The following is a 22264-nucleotide window of genomic DNA, read 5'->3' on the forward strand; positions in this document are numbered from 1 at the left end:
AGACATGAACAATAGCCAATTTACGAGGTGTAGACACCCCTTTTTGTCAACCACATCTCTAAACGTTAGGGCTAATCTCAAGGGCTAAATGAAAAGCCGTGCCTTTTTGAGCAAATCCCTCAGGCCACTTCGTGATGCATCATCATTAGAAGAGGATCGAAGTATAGCCTAAGAGTGCCACCATAGCTATTAATAAATATTTTTTAAAAAAAGAGAAGAAGAAGAAATAAAGAAAAGATGATAAGCGATGACATCACAACAACTAGCAGTTTACACCACATAGGCAACACACCCAACCTTCTTGTGGCTTGACCCAACTCCCAGTCCCACTAGCACAAGCACAATGCACCATGCGACAAAGCAAGAACACCCCCAAGTAGTGTATCTTCTTTTCTTTTCAAGTACAAACAAGGCTCCAATTCTCCAACTTCGGAGGCCCATCATCCATGCAATGTGCTCCCATCCTCCATCACCTTAATCGAATGATTTGTTTCTTTCCAAGACCAGTTCCCCTGAGACCCCATCATCATTGACTCACATGTCTGCCCTTTCTCATTATCGAACCTTCATCAGCTCAAAACCGCAAGTGTGCTGGAACTAGCACCCGCCTAAGAGAGGGGTCATCTTATGCAACAATGTCACCATACAAGCAAAAAAGGAAAAGGCAAACCGAGGCAGCCCCATTCAAAAAGTGAATGAAGAAGCTCATTTGGAAAAACGCACGAGAAGGCAACAACAGAGGGCCAAAAGACGAATCCGTCCAACACCATCGTGAATTTCAAAGACAAATGCATCCATCCACCATTCTCTAAGCAAGGATCCATCTATCACCATCATTAATTTGAAAGACACTTTCATCCCCCTGCCATTCTCCAAGCAGGGACCTGTCTAACACCATCATCAATTTCAAAGACAGATCCTTCTGCCCACCATTCTCCAAGCATGGATCCATCTAACACCATAATCAATTTCAAAGACAGATTTGTCCACTTGACATTCTCCAATTAGGGATCCGTCTAACACTATCATCAATTTTAAAGATAGATCCATCCACCCGCCATTCTCCAAGCAGGGATCCCTCCCGCACAATATTAAATTTCAAGGACAGATCCACCCCACACCATCCCTCGCAAGGGCTTGTAAACAAACTCAAAAAAGCCATCTGACTACATCCATCCCACCTTCCAACCACTACACATAAGTGCCATGGGTCTGGCACTTAACTAGGAGGGGGTAATGTTAACCTCAGCAAAAGAAGAAAGCAGAAAAAGTGAAAAAGCACAAGTTAGGTCGAGTAAAAGAGGTGGAGTAAGAAGGGAAATGACCAAAAGTGTAAGGGCAGCCTCAAAAGCTAAGTTAAAGGCAGAAGCACATTTTTAAAATGCAAAGGCATAACCAAAATTTTGTAAAAGAGTGCCAGGCTCCCTCCTGTACAAATTGTAAAGGGTAGAAGGGCATGGGTAAAGAGAAAGAGCAACTAGAAGGGAATGGGAAAAGAGGACCTTGCCATGGTGGCCAATCATGTAAAAAAGGGATGGGTATCCAAAGGGATGTGGGATTTGTTTATAAACTCAAAAAAGAGAATGAGAAGCTCATTCTTTGGTGTGTGGCAATGTGGTCTCTTCTTCTTCTCTCCTTCTCTTATCTTTCTTGCTTTCTTGTGAGTGCTTGAGGGAGGGAGTGTGAGTGAGTGAGGGAGTGAGTTGTTGAAAGAGAGAGACAGAGATTTGAACCAACAAAGAGGAGCAACTTGCTCTCTTCTCTCTTTTTTTGTTTTTTAATGTATCACTAACTCATCTAATTGAAGTGAATACAACACACTAAGGTCTATAAAACCAGTCACACCAAGTACAAAGTAAGTCTAAAGTCACCGACTTATTTAATGTCTACATGTAATACATCTAGATAAGCGAAGTGTCGGGTACACACAACCTAGAGATAGTAGAGTTGAGCTTAAAGTCTTAACACTCCTCTCAAGCTCAAGATAGCATTTGTATACCAAGTAGTTGTTTAACAATACTAAACTTATATTTACCCAAAGACTTGGTAAAGATATCTGCAACCTGTTCATTAGTCTTCACATGCATGAGATCTAATCTCCCTACAAGAACCATCTCTCTGATAAAGTGGTAGTGTACCTCAATGTGTTTAGTTTTGGCATGGTATACTAGATTCATTGCCAGGAGTACACTACTAAGATTGTTGCATAATAAGGTCACTAGAGCATCCACCTGTATGTGTAAATCAGCCATAAGCTTGAGCAGCCATGCAATCTCACATGCTGCCAATGCAGCATCCCTATACTCAGCCTTAGTACTAGATAATGCAAACGTAGGTTGCTTCTTACTGCTCCAGCTGATCATTCCACTTCCAAAGCCAAAAGTATAACCACTTGTAGATCTGCGATCATATGAGCATCTTGCCCAATCTGTATGTGTGTATCCAACTAGTGTCAAGGGCTTATCTTTCACATAGAATAGCCCATAATCTATAGTGGACTTAACATATCTCATAATCTTCCTAACGACATCTAAATGTGGCTTTCTGGGCTTCTGCATGAACTAACTTATGAGCCCAACTACATAATTCAAGTCCGGCCTAGTGATAGTCAAGTAGATCAGACTACCAACCAGACTACCAACCATCTACCTATACATAGTCACATCATCAATTTTAGCTCCAATGCTAATGTTCAACTTGACATTCTGATCAAGAGGTGTATCCAGTGGTTTACATTCAACCATGCCATATTTCTTCAATATTTCCATGGCATAGTGTTTTTGCATTAGCCATAAACCATGTTTAGCTTAATCACCTCATTACCCAATAAATACTTCAGTTCACCTCAGTCTTTCATGCCAAATTTAGATTTTAGCATCTACATAATATCCCCAAGTCATCATCACATGTGATTATCAAGTCATCAATATAGATGACCATCACTATCAAGCCTTTGCCTGTCTTTTTTGTAAACAGACTCTGATCAATGCTACCAACAGTAAATCTCAAACTCTGCAAGTAGTTACTGATCCTTGCATGCCAGGCTCTCGGATCCTACTTCAGTTCATACAATGCTTTTTTCAGCTTACATACATAATGCTAACCTTTGGGCTGATCCATATAAACATTATCTTCCAAGTCACCATTGAGGAAATCATTCTTCACGTCCATTAGCTGCAATTTCCAGTCTTTAGCAGCAGCAATGCGATCACTGTTCTTATGGTTGCTATCTTTGCAACAGGGATAAATGTTTCCTCATAGTCTAACCCCATACTACTGGGCATATCCCTTTGTGACCATACTGGCTTTGTACCTCTCTACACTATCATCCGAATTGTATTTAATCTTGTAGACCCATTTGCAGCCAATGGTATTCTTTCCTTTTGGCAATGGCACAATATCCCAAGTACTATTTTCAGCCAAAGCATCTATCTCCTCATCCATAGATGTGCACCAATTTTTATCCATCAACAAATGTAGCAGGCTCTTTGACCTTTGTCACCTTTGTCATATAAGCAAAATTATTCACAGAAAAACCAATGTAAGTTAGCCTATCCACTATTCTACGATAATCTAAGTTGTGGTGCACTACTCAATTCCCCTCTCTCATGAGGCAGAATGTACGTGCTCTGTCTAATGCCAAGTGTATACACTATCGAAATACCAAGCTCATTGTCTAGACTGTTAGCTGAGTCATAACCTGAAGTGCTAGGTGTCATCACACCAGATGCATCATCAGAAGCTTTTTCTTTCCCTTTGATGTCCATCACATCATATCTCCCCCTCACTGACATACTGGTGTGAGTGGATGGTGAACCAGAGCTCCGTAATCTCCCTGTTCATGGAGATATCGTCGGACTGCTAGAACCTATCAAAGCAATACTTTGTTGTGAATCAACTATAGATACATGTGTAGAAGGGATATCTGATGGCACTGTAGCCAGTGATACATGCCAAGAGGCCATCTCATCAAAGATGACATCTCTGCTCACTAATGTATCTCGAGTAGAGGGATCATAGTATTTGTATGCCTTTTTCTCCTACGAATATCCAATAAAGACACACTTATGTGCTTTCGGATCTAGCTTTTTCCTTTTCTCATCAGGTATGTGCACATAAGCAAGACATCCAAATACTTTCATGTGACTAACATCAGGCTTGTAGCCATATAGTTTCGCAAATGGTGTCATCTCATGAATACATACAATGGGATTCCTATTCAAGATATACATGGCTGCCATAAGATCCTTAGCCCAAAAATAGAGCTGCATACTCTCCTCATTCATCATTGCCTGAGCAGCTTCCATCAATACCCTATTCTTCCGTTCAGCTACCCCATTTTGCTGAGGAGTGTAGCTGCAGGTAAGCTGCCTACGTATGCCATTTTTAGTTAAAAAACTGTCAAACCCATTTGACACATACTCCCCACCACTATTAGATCTCAAGCAAGAGATGTAATAATCAAATTCCTTTTCAACTCACTTTTTAAACTGCTGAAAAACATCAAACACCTCATCCTTTGTTTTCAAGATATAAACCCAAGTGTAGTGACTGTAATTATCAATAAATGTCACATAGTACTTGGAGCCTCCCATGGATGCATTATATGGGCTAGCCCCCACACATCAGAGTGAATTGGAAATTTGGCATTGCTAGAGTGCTCACTTTTCTCCCTTCGGGGCTACTTTATAGGTGGCATTATGCTTTTACTAAGTCAAATCATTGGACTAAATACAATGAATTTTAAATATGGTCTTGGGGCACATCGAAAGATGTTTTGAGACTTTTCCTTCCTTTCCTATTAAAGACTAATGGCTATCAAATGACATGTTTAATATTAATATCTCTTCAACCCACAAAGTTGTCTTTGTCGCCACTATTTCTATTTAGTTCACTAAGGTACTTAATAAGACCCAAGGCACACCTAAGTAAATTTATCTCACACAAGTTTGCATAGTCAAGTTCAACAACATGTGGCCAATTTATTTGACCATTTTCCCCTCAAGCTCACACCTCTCTCCATCTCTCTCCTTTCTACATCTCACTCTCCCCTTCCTACCATAGGTGGATTCCTAGCCTAATCAAAGTAGGGGTAACCTTGGTGCTTTTGATCCTATTTTTACTCCCGTAAGTCCAAAGACTTATGTGTGACACAACCTTAACACACACTCCCTATCTCATACACACATACATGTACACGCATGTGCATGCACACACACTCTCTAGCTAGATTTGTGGGATCTCCCATTAAGATATCTTGTGTGTGTACACGCACATGTGCACACACACACACACTCTCTAGCTAGAATTGTGGGACCTCCCATTAAGATATCTTAGGTTGTTCTTTCAAGTTAAAGTCCACGCACGTGTGCACACACACACTCTCTCTAGCTAGAATTGTGGGACCTCCCATTAAGATATCTTAGGTTGTTCTTTCAAGTTAAAGTCTATGTTTCTCTCCCTCCCTCCCTCTCTCTCTCTCTCTCTCTTTGTCCCTCTCTCTCTCTCTCTCTCTCTCTCTCTCTCTCTCTCTCTCTCTCTCTCTCTCTCTCTCTCTCTCTCTCAAGGTTGCAATCAATGCTTGAAATAAATCTTTTTCGAAAAAGTTGGAAAACCTTCTCTCTCTCTCTCTCTCTCTCTCTCTCTCTCTCTCTCTCTCTCTCTCTCTCTCTCTCTCTCTCTCTCTCTCTCTCTCTCTCTCTCTCTCTCTCTCTCAAGGTTGCAATCAATGCTTGAAATAAATCTTTTTCGAAAAAGTTGGAAAACCTTGAAGTGGGAAGATAAAGAGGATTTTTGTCAAATTTTAGAGGTAATGAGGCAAAAATACATTAAAATTCTCCAAGATCTGTATGTTTTTTCACCTTCAAATTTTATTTTTAAAGGTAAATTTTGAAATTTGAAGGTGGGATTATGTGTTTACAGAAAACCTTCCTTTAGTGTATTTTTTCGAGGTACGATTCTCAAAAAACCGCTTGCAATTGAAATTCATCTTGATGAAAACCGGCTTCTTTTTGGGCATTTTAGTTATAAAACCAACTATTTCCCTTCCATAACTGGCCAGGGTCTAGCCGGGGTTAAGACTATTCCTTTTTTCCATTGGATGGGAAAAAAGTTTTTCATGAGCATTGACTTCGATTACACTACAACTAGGTTTTTTTCAAGCATTGGTTGCAATGCAACTTGCCCCCATCCCTCGTGCTTCATGAATGTTCATAGAAAGACATGCTACAAATGTCGGAGTGTTGTGGATGTGGAAACTTGGAAGTACTCTTAAGACTTATCCTCTCTCTCACACACAAAAGTCACCATAATCATTAATGTTGTGGTTCGTAAAATATTAAAAGGTGGGACTGCGAAGATGAAGTCAGAACTTAGAAGCTCCAATAATGTAAGACAGACGAGACAAGGACATGCAGCATTAACCTAAGACAGTACGCGGGAGGCGAGACAAAGACAAGGCAACCACCACCATATCTAGGAAGGGAGGATAAGACGTTGTGACAGAGATAGAGAGTGAGCCTTCAAAGTTCACCTTTCCCAATATCCTTCACTTGATACATTTTAAAAGTCATTTTGCTCTCTATTTCAAAGCATGATAGAACATGTTATGTAAATACTTTATCTTTTTTATCCATTTAAATATTCTTTAGATTTTTCCAAACAACTAGCAATGCAAGTTTTCTCATAAATGAAGAAAATCCTCATCATGTCTTCTAACCTTGGCTTCCTTGCTCCACAACTTTTCCCCATTTTGACTATCTCAAGGCAATATGGGAGGAGATGGATCATGAGAACCATTATTTGAAGGCTAGAATCTTTGAAGGAGGACATCTTGGAAAGAATGAGGATGCCCATCTAATATACACACTTAAGTTAGAGCCCAAGACTATTCCAAACACATGCTTAAAGAAATGAACTTTTGAATTTGATGATATTAGGACAAATGGGTTCCATGATTTCATTAAGGAGGAGATGACTATGTTTGGTGAATCACTTGATTTGCATCTATCATCCAAAGCTTGAGTATTAAAGCCAACATGTTATGCTAAATGTAGGTTAGCAATGCCATGATTTGTGTAGTAAGATTAGAAATGGGAATATTTACACTAAACTCATCAAGATTCCAAAAATGCAAAGCTAAATGCATGCATTAGGTATTCTAAAGACCGCCATTCATGCTCTATGATAAGTCATTCATGTATGAATCTTGACCTATTATGTATTTTTGCAATACATTATCTATATCTATGGTTTTTTGTATAAACTAGATTTTTAAAAATGTGAACATGTGAAGAGTTGATGTTCCTTATTGTCCACAATTTGTCTACAACATGCTCTTTTGAAATATGCATCTATGAAATAAATAAGGTTTAAAGCTACACCATATCTTGATGGAATTTGAGGGTGAGTAGCAACATTATCTACCTAATATATTATAAAAGATGGAACAATCAATCAATGAGGTTGTGGGATGGTGGTTTAAGTGTGGGTTGAGTTATCCATGTGTGTGAGCTCAAACATAGAAATCTGCATCTTTGTGTGGGTTGAGTAATCCAAGTATATTGTGAGCTCCAACATAGAAATCTGCATGGTGGTTTGAGTGTGGGTTGAGTTATCTAAGTATGTGAGCTCAAACATAGAGATCTGCATCTCTTGAGCCATAATGAGAGAGAGAGAGAGAGAGAGAGAGAGAGAGAGAGAGAGAGAGAGAGAGAGAGAGAGAGAGAGAGAGAGAGAGAGAGAGAGAGAGAGAGAGAGAGAGAGAGAGAGAGAGAGAGAGAGAGAGTGTGTGTGTGTGTGTGTGTGTGTGTGTGTGTGTGTGTAGAATATACCATAGTTATCATCATGTATCAAGTTATCGGTGATGGCTAAAGCACATGTGTTGGCTAGATGCCCAACAAACAATAGTCCATGTGTATTCAATTTCAAACTGGCCAATTCTTCTTTCAGTCATTCTTTCCCTTTATAAAAGATACAAATTTTCTTTGTGCTCCTTTCCATATTGATCCTTGGTACTAGTGAGGGTGGGAGATGGTGACAATGTTCTTTAGATGTAGTAGCACGTCCTCCCAATGGTGTTATAGCTTCTATACTCATGCTATGGGCTAGTAACAATCATGGGATGCAAGGTAGAAGCTATGGAGTGCATGAGAATTGAGAGTGAGAAATCCTTATCCTTTATTATCTTCACTTATATATGATTGTATAGTCTATACTTATAAATGGGGTGCTCACTCGGCTCTTGGCCATTGGTTGTTACCCCAACAATCTCCCACTTAGAGGCCAATGTGCCTTTATGGGAGTATGAGAAGAAGAGAAGATACTGTTCAATTCCTATCAATACTCTACAATGTGCAAAGCACTCAGAAGCTAAACTTTATGTGAGAAGGTCTCCAAGGTTATTATCCTTATGGATCTTGATAAGCTCTTTGCACTTATCCTCAATAACCTCTCTAATGAAGTAACACTTCACCTCAATGTTCTTTTTCTTTACAGATGAAAGATAGGGTTTCATGCCATTGAATGACATTTTGACTATCGTAATGCAATGTAGGTAGCTCTCTTGAAATGCCCAAGTTTTCCACTGGATGAGTAAGACACCTAGCTTTTTTATAGGCCTCAATGGTAGCTGCAATATACTTAACCTTGGTGGTGGATAAAGCCATACATGCAAATAAGCGAGAAACCTAAGAGACTACACTACTTGTGAAATAGATACCCTTATATGTAACTTTAATAAAATACACGTATTTTCCATTTAATATGTAAATGTTCTTTTATTGCACCCATTTGTATGTAAAAATATGTAAAAAAAGATATATTGAAAATCTCTTATATTAAACACACATGATATACAAATATATTTATGAGTGGCCCCTTGAGTATGAAAGTAAAGATAAAACATATAGTAGACCTCCTAGAGTTTATGCTCCCTATAAATTCAACATCTACATATCCAAGAACATGTGTATTCTTCCTTCCAAAGTATATGCACATTGATATAGTGCCCCATGATTCTCTTTACCACTTTTCAATGCCTCTTTGCCAAGGTTTGCCATATACTTGCTAAACACTTCCACTACTCAGAAAATGTTTGCATGTATAGCAACCATGGCATACATCAAGTTACCAAATACAAATGCACAATTTTTTAAAGCAATTTTAGCCTTCCAGTCATGTGACTTAAAGTTATCCTCTCTTGTTAGGTTTCAAATAAGGGAAAATATGGAACACTAATAGCCTTCTCTCTCTCTCTCTCTCTCTCAAGTAAGGAGAAGTAGGGACATTGGTTGCATGGCACCTTGTGAATGGGAGAGAAGAGAAAAAACATATGAAAGAAGGGGAAAGGGATTATGATCTTCATGGCCTTTTCAATACATTTATTTTTTTAAAAAAGGGACTAGAGTAATGTGAACAATTAATGAAGGGGATTGATTGCATGAAAGAAAGGAGGGGATCAATGTGATTCTCCAAGGCATGTTGAAAGTATCTCTAACCAATGCATTTCCTAAGTACAAGGTAAGATTGGTGGCCAAGGGATTCAATTAGAAGAAGGGAATTGACTTTGATGAGATATTCTCACAAGTAGTCAAGATGATCACCCTTTGTATGCTACTTGCATTTGTTGCCAAAGAGGATATAGAGTTGGTTCGGATGGATATAAATATATGTTTCTTGCATGAAGACTTACATGAGGAAATCTATGTGAAGTAACTTGAAAGGATTTTATCATTGGTATTTGCTTTGGAAAGAAAGGAATAGTTGATTTGTAAGTTGCAGAAAATCTTATATGGTTTGAAACATGCTCCTAGGGAATGGTATCATAATTTTGATGTGTTTATGTGATCTCAAGGATACACTAGAAATGAATGTATATTTGTGTGCACTTGTACTTGTGTTACTTGAAGAGGTATTGTTAGAAATTTTATCAAAATAGAATTAACCAAGCGATAATATCATAGAGAGTAAAAAGATTGCAAAATAGAAAATGGTACACAAAAAGAACCTAGAAGAATGAACAAATGTGTTTTGGTGTGAAAATCTCAACTATGGAAAATTTTGGAAGGTCCAAGGGAAAAACAATTGAAAAGGTGACTAGTGACATGGATTAAAGAAATGAGGCATTTAACCTCTTCAATGCCTTTATAAGTGCTATTTTTGAAACATCTTTAGCCCTAATGGCAGTGGGTAAAGTTGTTATATTAATGTATAAATATCTAATTTCTTTGGCATATGCTAGTCCTTGTATTTAAACTATTTTATAATCTGAATGAAAATGATGATCAATATGGAATGTCCAAGTCTATCTTATTGAAGCTAGGGTCACAAAGAGAATGCAAGAACTAGACTAAACACATGGTTTTCAGAATCACCACTTCCATAATGAGACTAAACATAAGAACAAAGTTGATGTACTTCTCTTCATGAAATCTCATGGAAGGTATCTCAATTAATGACTTCACATTAAATGGTACAACGATTAATCGATTGTGACACCATAGTTGTATCATTAGCATACTCATAAATGTAGGGAAAACTAGGAGTTATAGTTTCCTCTAAGTGAGCATTGTCAAATGATCCCAAAAGATTGAGCAACAGCCCCCCCCCCCCCCCCCCCCCCCCCCCCCGGCCTCCCTCGGCAACACCTCTAAAAAGACCATTGTTGGGAGATCCATTTTAATGCCTCTCACCTAATCAATCATCAACCAACCATGAATTGGAACACTCTTTTAAGTTCTTATGTGGTCTTTTGGTGAGAATGATAATCAATATACTATACCCTCAAATCAACTTATCATTGCTAAATGTGAGAGAGGCATCTAATTGTTGTCTATCTATCATGAGGCTAAGAGGCTTCATTTGAATCCTTTCAATGAAATTAATCATTATTAACCACATACTAGGTCCTTGGATTACAAGTGTAAGACCTATATGTAGTAGTTAAAACAATTGGATTGGGAGAATATTGTATTTTGTAGAAGGGTAGGATCAACATGACCTCTCTCTCTCTCTCTCTCTCTCTCTCTCTCTCTCTCTCTCTCTCTCTCTCAAGTAGGACCCAACACAAAGAGAGACTAAGGTGGCAATCAACAACTAGAGGATCATAGCAAGGGCACGGTGTTGGGATAAAGGCTAATGGCCAATAGCTAGTAAGCACAGGCTTATATAAGCACTATACAATCATATATTTGAAGATACCATTCATTTTACCCACTAAACTCTCTTGTGTGTTTTTTGCACTACATAGCTTCTACCTTCTGTCTTAATGACAATTTCACCTCTTCATAGAGCCATTAGTGGCTAGAATTGAAGTAGAATAGTTTTCTTTTGGATGCTAGAGAAGAGGTTTTGGTACGTGCCTTTGATGTATGCAAACATAGGGCTTACTTAAGTAGGAGGACAACTTGTCATTTGGAAGAGAGCGAAAAGCACAGGGCTTAAGTAGGTGGTTAAGTAGGGCCTTTAAGTAGGGGACTAATATAGTCTATAATAGAGAAAAAGAAAGATAAAGGGAGTTGATAACTTGTCAATAATGATTTTTTCTACCCATCAGATGCACAAAGAGGCTATTTATTATAAAGGTGACTTGTGTTGATGCATTTTGGTGATTTGTCTTGATCACACTAAGTTTCCACTTTTTTCATGTTTTGCAAGCTATGTGGAAGTTGTTTTATCTCCAAAACCTTTTCTTCAGTCTTTAGATTAAAACCAATTGAGCTAGAATCGAGTTCACACTACAAGATTAGATACATGTGGTTTGGAGCCTATTTTTTCTCAAATGAACAACTAGAAAATTCCACAAATAATTTAAAAAATATTAGCATGCATTGAAGAATGTGCAAGCTATTATGGTATTGCCTTTTCTATTGCAATGAGCACTTGGTTTTGTAGTCTTTGGCTTGGTACTTGCTTGGTTGATTGGTGTACATTTATCTCAATTTTGGTCTTGCTATTTCAACTATAGTTTGGCTTTGTGAGATGCTCAAACTATAGTCACCTAGTATTTTTGCCTTGCATTTGAGCATACCTTGTGTATTTGGTTTGTAGGGCATATTATAACCATTATGGACACTTCATCTACTTAGGAGGATGCATTATTGAACGTTGAGAAGTTATATGGAACCAACTTTTCTTATTGAGAGGAAAAGATCTATATTATTTTGGTGCAAAAGAAGCATGTGAAACTCATTACATGAAATGGGATTAATGCCAAAGAATATGGATATAAAGGAATTGGGGATGAGATGGATCAGTTAGCTATATCTACCATTATGCTTACACTTTCTAATTCAATATATTTTAATGTCAAAGACATAGAAGGTGCATACACTTTCAAAGTTGATATACTTTAATGTATAAGACATGGAAGGTGATGCATTTGGTGTGTAGAAAAAGGTTGGTGATCTCAATGTGAAAGATAGTGTAGCTATCTACGTTTATTAGTTCAAAAACTCACTGGTTTTTGCATGGAGGAGGGGGGATACTATTTTCAAGATCCTATACCTAAGAAGGTAATATACATGGACATGATGCCATTTTAATGAGGATAAGATGCATATGTAGCTCATTGAAACAATTAAGATCTATATGATAGGGTTCTAGGAGGATGAATAGCCAATACATCAGCAATATATATGATATGTTTCAAATGACACAAGGCTTGGACCACTTTCACTAGGAGTAGGAAGCATTGATGTTTGCTAGTATTTGTGAGACATCTTTAGGGAGCATAGTGAATCATGTTTATCACAGCTTGCATAATCATGAGGGCAGTGTGGCAGGAATCATCGATTGTAGCACTAAAGGGGAGATATAGTGTTTGTCGAACTTGAGTTCATGAGATGGCCATTGAAGTGGTCATCTGCTCTTTTGGGGGGGGGGCATAGACATACCTAAGCAAAGGTGTCATCATAATCTTTGGGGAGCTACTATAGTTCGAGGCAGATAGCCAAGGTATCTTGCATGCTTAAGAGTATAGACCGATGAAATTCTCACCACAGCAGAAGTTAGAAGAAGTGAGTGCAAATTTTGAGTGTAGGGTGGCAAAGCAAGTATATTCAACCATACTTTTGTTTATGATACAACTCATATGAGTAAGGAAGCATTATCCGAAGGACACAAGTGGCTATCCAATCAAGGTAGTGACATGGTTAGCTATATCACACTTCATCCTCAGGTCTGTTTTAAGAGAAATGGTAACAAAAAGTTAAAGTACAAAAGTTCAACAAGAAGGAAGGAATTGCTCATTTTGGGTAATTAACCACTAAGCTTTGGCATAGACTATCCATGGTGTGTGATTGCCTTGCACCAAGACCTGCCTACAGAGACCTTTGAGCTTGCGTTATCATGTCGGCCTGCACCATCAACGACGTGAAATTTGCATATGGCTGATCTCCTTGCAGAGCCCCGATGCATGCGTCGAGTTGGCTTTGACGTCGCGCTGGCTTGGTTGACTGCAATTGACCTCGTGTACCAAACGTGCATTGGACGTGCTTTGTGTTGTCCCATGCAATGATCATCGCTTTCCCTGCCTTGCCAGGCGTTGTGCAGGCGGATGGTGCCATCCAACGGCGTCGGCCTCCCTTAGGTAGCGCTCTGCGCGGCACGTGCTTATGCCAGCCCAGCGGCCTGCGCTACGGCTTGTTGACCTGTTCTAGTGAAGGCGCACTGCTGCTCGTCACTTCTGCGTTTACCATGCCACCCTCTGCCCTGCATTTGTTGCATTGCGTTTCTCGCCTCTGACGTGGCGCCACACAACCGCCGGTTGCTTGCGTCGCACCATAGCCACTGCATTTTGACTCGTGAGTCCTCTTGTGCTGGTCGCTTCCTCGCATGCGTTTCTTTAAGCGTCCGTTTGTGTGCTATGAACTTTTCAATTTGTGAGGTGCCTCGCTAGTTAACTAGATTTAGTTTGGGATATTTCCAAACCTTCGCTCCCATGTGGAGCTCATTTACCTGTGGTTCATGCACTGTGCTTGTGTGATCTATTTGAACATAACGTTGGTTGCATGTTTTGAGATCTTTGTAAGTGTTCACACTCCATTTCCTTCTCTCTCTCTCTCTCTCTCAATGGACATAATACACCAGAACTCTTCCTGTTTGTACCTTTGTGATTGTGAGATTTATTATTCTAACATATGTCATGAAGCTATGGTTGAGTGATTTGACGCTTAACAGTTATTTTTAGAGAGGGTGTTGGATTGCTTCAATATTTCGAGGAGTCCTTGCTTCCATATCTAATGTGGAAGCACAACAATCATGCAGGTGAAAGAGAAGAGAAAGAATGGTGTTGTATAGTATTGCACTTGCAGAGAAGGAAGATATGAAAGTCATATTGCTTTTAGTTCACTTGAGGCCTACCAATAGCTCAATTGGACAATTCTTCTGGACTCTAGTGATGCTGCATCCCGTCACATGCTCCTAGCCAGAAGGGGCAAGTGTGAGGGTGGAGAGAGGGCATGTTGATGCTCTTTCATTATTGATGGATTTGATGTGTACCATCAAGTTCCTGTATTTTGACAATCCAATTGGTGTGTCTATTGCCAAGTTCATGCTAGGATGTGCTCATGTGTTCTCACATGAGGGACCTAAAGGGCATGCATATACTCTATTGAAGTAAGCTTGGTGTCACAACAAGGTATCCATGGAGCTTGTGTGAGTATAGGAGGTACAAGGTGGTTGGCTTGACTAATTTTCTTTCAGAAAGGGATTATGGCATTTGGAATTGTCTTCAAGGTACATCTAGCAGAGTGCATGCCATTAGAGTATCCATCGTGCATCCTAGGGATCCTTATTCATTGCTTCTTCACTTATGCTTTGAGGGAGGATGTTAGAAGGGATCATACCATAGCTTCATGGGCACTCTCTTTATCCTTCCTCTTCTTTCTTCTATCATTATCTCTTTCTTCTTTTGTGTATTTATACATGCCCTTGGAAGAAGCTTGAGATTTCATTGGAGTACAAGAAGCAAGAGACTTGTCAAGGTATTGTTTAGAATATTAAGTGTATAATATTTATTTATGTTTGGAATATTTTGTGTCAATTTTTTCTTTATGTTTACCTTTTCAATAGTTATTAGAGATCCTAATGAGCATATATTCAATCGTTACACGTCTTCTTCTCTCCTCTCATAAGGAAATGATCAAGCACTTGCATACACCATTCTTTTTTAATCAAGGTGATGATTACCTCAAGGAGATTCTCATTTATCTCCAAACTCTCCTTTTTTCTAGTGTGCTTATAATTGATGTGGGGGTGGATAGAGGATTAAATCTAATTGATTTGTTAATAGGTGAGCTACCAAAATTCCACACTTCATGATACATATGGGTTTAATGGAGATGTGATTAGTGCGCTATTGGGTTATTGTAATTGCTTCACTCTCAACATGAAACCAATGTTCATATTGTGAGGCCAATGCTTTACTCAACCTATATGCTTGGGAGGAAAATATATATTAATTAAAAAGAAAATAGTTAATTGGGAGGCAATTATATTAAAAAAATGAACAACTCTTTAAATAGACACAATACTAAAGGCTCATTGTAAAAAGATATTGCATTTTATTTAAAGTGTTTGGGCTCATGTGTTTTATATTTTCTCTTGTAGCTCCTAATATGTTCTTTTCTTATGGAGCACCATGTTATCAAGGCATGGAATATCCTTTGTTGATAATTGGGGAGAATAATCAACATGGGATACCTAAGTTATGAAGAAATCCACTACCAAGCAATAACATTTTCCTTTATGCTAGAAGATGTGGTAGCATGCTAGTAAAAGTCTATAACAAACTAAAGGAGCATAGAAGAAGATCCAAATGCTTCTCAATATGAACTTTCTCATTACTATAATGAGAGTGTGTATAATACATGTGATTTTATAGAGAATTCAATCAAAGAGACTTGCTTTTTTACTTTCTGTTTTGTTCTTATAAGAGAGCATTTTCTTTGTTATATATGATATGCTTTTGTGTCTTAGTGGCCTTGAAATGGGATTCTTCAAAGGATTAGTAGGAAATGTATAAAAATATAATCAAGAAATTTTGAACCTTGGATCATAACCAAGTATCCTAATTGTGAATATGTGGGAAAACTTAAAAATTTATAGTACAAATAGTGTCATGATAGGGTCATTTGAGCATGATAAATCTTCAAAATCTTTAGATTAAGCCTTGGTAAGTATAGTGGGCAAGATGTAGAATGCACTTCAATCTTAGTCCTTACATCAATCAAAATCAGTTGACAAGGACAATCCTTCACTAGAGTCACCTCAAAATATTCTCATTTTCATAAGATTAATAGTAATGCACATGTAATAGTCCTCCCTAAGCCTTTTAAATTTGTTAGCATCATTTATCAAAAGGCATTCATTCTTGAGCTCGAGGAAGTTATTATATGTATATCCTCTACATCACGTGCATTCAAGGCCTATAATTTATCAATATCCTTATATGTGAATTTTATATGAATAAAACATAACCCTTTTCTATTCAATCTATAAATAATCCCTTTATATCACACCTTTTGTATGTAAAAAATGTATAAAAATAGCATTTTAAAAATACCTTATTTTGAACCCATGTGATGCACACATATATTCATGAGTAACTTACCCGAGTTCCTAAGTATAGGAAGAAGGAAATATGTGCTTGAGTGAGTGACTAAGTAGCCTTTGGAGTATCTTTTTTGTCTCCTTCTTCAATCAAAGATTCCTCTTTAATATTTGTCATGCCAAGTTTTATTGACATTTCCTTCTCCTCCTCAATGGGCAATAACTCCTCAATATCAATATCTAGCTATTTAAGATGTTCAATCCTCTTGTAGTTGACTTCTAGTATGTGAAGTCTCATTGAGTCAGTTAGCTCTTCTTGGTAGGCTGAGAAGCACACAAACCCAAAATGGAATTCAAACAACTTAAACTTCATGTTTGGAATGAACAGTCTGATGTTGCTCTATAATCTTGAAAATATTTTATAGCCTTTTCTTTACAATCCTCATTTGATAATTGAATCTTCCCCAAAATGGATAGTGGATAGAATTCTTAGATCCTTTAACCACTACTTTTCAATGTTTACCATTTCATTAAAGTTTTAGAACTTCTTAGGGAAGTATAACATGTCTGACAAGATCATGATATGCTATGTGTTTAATGCATATTGAATATTTAGCATTTTTAAAGCAACAAGTTTGTCCAAATTTGTAAAGGAAGACAAATAACTTTAAAGCTAGGGATTTCTCTTCACTAGCTATTTCCGGTGCAGTATGATTGACCTCTAGCATAGGGTCCATTGAGACTTCTACATCGACTCCTATCTCCTCTCCAATGTTTGGACAAAGTTATCTTCTCCTCCTCGAGGATCTCCGTTTATATTAAACTACAAAGAGCATCTATGAATATGGTAAATTAGTAACATCTAGATCTAAAAGTGGCCTGGACCATACGATGTATTGGGAGGCAATTTGACATTATTAGATTGTCTCTTCTAGTGTGCTATAGGGTCTAGTTACAAAATAGCACAACTAAGTTTAGATCTTGTATATTTAGAGACTTAACACCACATATAATGTAATATATTGTATAGTAGCAAATAGCACAATCCTAAGTAGCAAACATAAGTAGCTTACTTGATACCCATGCTACCATGATTTAACAATAGACAACAACTACAATAGAGCATCTTACAATGTAAAAGTATTAGTCTTAACATGCCTATGAAGAATCTGCTATTCTCTCATTAATACTCCACAACATAGTACGAATAGGTTAAAATGTTTGCAATATACTAAATTATTTATTTATCTTATAGACTAGTTTACAATTTGAGAAGTCCAATTGAGTCAATATTTTATTCTTGGTAGACTAAGGAGCACAAAAAGGAGACACAAACCCAAAGTAGAATTTATATATTTGTATTTTTGTTTATAAAATAAATAGCTAAATGCCACTTTGTAATACTTAAGAAGCTTATATAGCCATTTCATTACAACCCTCGTTTGGTTGTTGACCATTCCCTCTTATGGATAATAACTTTTTTAGTCTCATCCATTTTCTCAAAGCTCTTGAACTCCTCTTGGAAGTCTAATATATTTGATAACATGACATATTATGTGTTGAGTAATGCATTAAAAGTTTGCTAGCATTATTAAATAAATTATAGGACTATCTAGCTTTATAAAGGAAGAGAAACAACTTCTCTATTAGGGATTTCTCTCCACCAATAAATTTTTCTCTGACATAGGTATCCTCTATGCCAAGGTTCTCTGAGGCTTCTATTTCAATTTCTATTTTCTCTTTAATGTCTAGATCATTTAGGAGCTTTCTATAACCAAATGGAATAGTTTTTTTCATCTTTTCTCATATTAATTAAAAAAGTTTTAAAAAATAGAGTGAAACTTGTGATATCTATCTTTTGGAGAAAATGATAATTGGTTGAGCTAGCATCATCATATTTAAGAAATATAATAATCCTAAATACTTAGATTTCATAAACTTAAGATGCAAGGTAAGAAATTAATATTGCCTATGGGAAGCAACCATTTTAGTTAAAATTCCACAAATCATTTGATTAGTTACTTCTACTTGGCCATTAGCTGTAGGATAATAAGGCATTGATTTTCAATGCTTAATCTTATATAGTTCTATTAATTTGCTAATTAGACCATTCAAGAAATGGAAACCTTGATCACTTACTAATTCCAATGGGCAACCAAAATGTGTTATGATATTTTCATACATAAAATTAGCCACCTCAATAGCTTTATCGGTCTTAAGTACTTTCACTTCCACCCACTTATTAGTGATATAATTAGTACAAACTAAAATATATCAACTAGATCGATATCATGTAGGCAGATCAATTGGACCCACAAAATCAATTCTCAATTTCTCAAAAGGTGCTAATGCCAAGATAAGGGTCAAAGGTGTACCAAAACATTTAAAAGACCAACCAATCCTTTGACATACATTACATTTTTTATAATAATAATCAACATCCTTAAATAAAGTAGGCCACCAATACCTAGCTAATAAAACCTTTCTTGCTATTAATTCACTAGCAAAATGGCCACCACAAGGCTCGTCATGCAATGCTTTGAGAAGCATTGAAACTTCATCCTCCCTTACACATCAACGATAAATACCTTCTCTTGGAAATAATTTATATATAATCCCCTAATAATCCATAGCAGCGTGCTTGCAACATCAATATATATCACTTTTTCTATTTATTTCCACACCAAGTGGATACCAAGCCATGTTAAGAAAATTAGCAATATCAATGTACCATGGGACTTGCATCTCCATAGTAAAAGGTGATGTATCTAGCAAACCATCTTCCATACATTCCTCCTTATCTGATGTTAATAATCGAGAAAGATGATCTACTAGAACATGAGCTCTACCAGGATAAGCAACTATTTGAAAATCAAATTCTCAAAACAATAGCATCCAATGAATCACTCCTCCTAAAAGTGTTTCTTCATCAAGTAAATATTTTAACACTTCATGATCAACATAAATAATAAATTTATTTTCCAATAAATAATTACAAAAATTCTACACTAAAAAAACTATTGATAAGCATTCTTTCTCAATAGTGGTATAATTTTGTTTTACATCACTTAAATTCTGACTTGTATAATAAATCAGACAATCCATCTTATTGTTATTTGCTTGACATAAAATAGCTCCCACAGCATACATGGATGCATCTACATGAATATGGATTTTTTTTGTTCAATCCGGGGGTGCCAATACTGGTCCTTCAACTAACTTCTTCTTAAGAAATTCAAATGCTTCAGGACATGCAGCATCCCAATTAAAAGGAATATCCTTTCATAGTAAATTTTTTAAGGGTGATGCCATCTTTATAGAATTAGAAATAAATTGCTAATAATAATTTAAATGCCGCCAAAAGTCCTTGAAGATGTTTAAGATTTGTTAGTGGGGGTAGAAGTGTAGAAATCTTGAAAATTTATACAAGATCCATGGCAATACCTTCCTTAGAAATAATATGCCCCAACAATGTTCCTTTTAGAACTCCAAAAACACATTTATCAGGGTTCAATGAAAGAAGATGAATCAAAAGTAGTTTCCAGTCGGCTATTCACTTCAAATGCCGTCGGCGAGACATGAAGAGGGCAAAAGCCATAACCTTGGATGATTTTTCTTGTGACAATAGTTGAGTCATTTCTTTTGCCATCCCATAGATAAAAAAGTCGTCTAAAAACACTTCCATCCACTATTGAATAAAATCTTGGTAGCCTGTAGTCATAACCCTTTGAAATGTTACAAGTGCATTGCACAATCCAAAATGCATTACTTTGTAAGAAAATCTACCTCATTCAATAGTAAAAGTAGTTTTAGATTGATCTTCGGGATGAATCAATACTTGATTGTAGCCATTAAATCCATCCCTAAAAGAATATAGTTCATGGCCTGCAATCATATCCAATATTTGAGCAAACTATGCCTGGCACTCGGTTCTGGTTCTGCTTCCCTTGCATTCACAGAATGTACCAAGGGTAAAGCCCTATAAGGTACAATAGCTAAATTATCCTGAGTATCATCAACCATTTCTATCTTGTAAACACTCAATATATTAGGTACTAGTATTTCTCCCTTGCTTGTTACTCAAACAATGCAAGATAGGCTTCAAATTTCTATTGTACTTTACAATGGATGTGATTCTTATAGAATCAATTATATGAGAAATATGCTCCTAATCACGTGGAAGTTGAGCATGTAGTGTTCAACAATAACAACATAGAATTCTATTACGCTTTTCCAAACATTTTTAATCATTTGAATTCCAAGACCATTAATTATTGCTAAGCTTAAGGATTAATAAGTGCAAATTCTGATCTTCCTCGCCTTGGATCCGACACTCTAGATAGTGTATGATCTATTTTAGCTCTAAAATGTTCATAGGTGCTAGAGATTCAAACCATCTAAGCTATGGTTTAAGTACTTCATCCACATAAATAGTAAAATCCATTACTCTTTCTTTAGGATGGGGCAACACTACGTCACACATATTTTGCAGGTGAGCCTTGGTTGATTTCAATTAGCTTCTATGATATCCCACTAGCTGCCCCTTAAAATAATTATATGTCTTTTGCGTATTGTGTATAGAGTGCTTAAAGGAATGATATAACCAAGGAGTGATAGTATGATTTTTCTCTTGCAATCTAGTTTCGAAAGTAGCCAGAGATTTACTTTTTTTTCAACATTCATTCATTTGCTCACATTCAACTGAGCATTTTCTAGGAATAGACGATATTTGTTCCATTTGTTGCTCATCGCTATTTAATTTAGAGTCTTGTGAGTCTTCTAAATACATCTCTAGAAGTGAAATTTCTTCTAGATATCATCTCTCCCTAAATTGGAAATTTGACTTCTTTTTTTATAGTTCAACATTTTTTTTCATTACTTCATTCATAGTCATCACTGTTGTCTTGTGTTCAATTTCCAAAGCCTCACTTAATTTTGTAATTATGCTATCATAACTATCATGAAATTCATTAAAAATTTGCACAAATCTATTTAAGGTGCCAAAGATGGGTCGTCCCTATCATCATGTAATATTGCCCATTGTAAAGGTTTGCAACTATCCCTATTTTGCCTCTCTCTTTCCTTCTTTTCTAACTGGCGATAGTAAGACCTTTTAGCAACCATTGGAAGTTGCTCAAACCCATGAGGTAGAATATCTTCCTCATAAGGAAATGTTCTAACTAAACTCTCCTTAGGTTCATCATGATAATTTTCAATAAAACCAATTCCTCTATAGTTATAGAGAAGCCTACTGAAATTTCATCTAGGTGTGATGTCCTCGTGTCATCCTCCTTCTCCTCCTCTTCTAAGTCATTAGTGGAAAAAATTTCCGATCTATTATATGAAAAAAATGCATCCCCAAGGTCACATTCTTCCTCATATTTACAAAATCCAGAACATGTTTCGAAGAATGAGTCATTCAAAGCATTGAGTTCATGGATTGCATGATCAAGATGTTTATCTTCCCCTGCTAAGATCATTAAGAACTCTAGGGTAGTATCTTTTGATGTGGATAATCAATGGGTAATATTGCTATCAAAATCATTATCCGATGAGAAATTTAAAGTGTATTCACCAATACCCACCTTTTTTGCTTTATAAGGCTGATGTATCCTATTCACCTCTACTTTTTCTGCTCTTGTTGGTCGTTGTGTCTTAAATAACCAGGCATAAGGTTCTGCATTATCGATCCTCTCTAATTTTGAATCATAAA

The 22264-nt window shown here is 36.9% G+C and overlaps 1 pseudogene; it reads left to right on the plus strand.

The window, feature by feature from the left end:
• The window catches only part of LOC148028929 (uncharacterized), a 258438-nt pseudogene extending 251413 nt beyond the window's left edge, over positions 1-7025 (plus strand).
• The last annotated feature ends 15239 nt before the right edge of the window (positions 7026-22264 follow it).

This window comes from Lygodium microphyllum, chromosome 11 (assembly GCF_053477565.2).
Source record: "Lygodium microphyllum isolate KBCC chromosome 11, Lygodium_microphyllum_v1.1.10, whole genome shotgun sequence".
Taxonomy (NCBI): domain Eukaryota; kingdom Viridiplantae; phylum Streptophyta; class Polypodiopsida; order Schizaeales; family Lygodiaceae; genus Lygodium; species Lygodium microphyllum.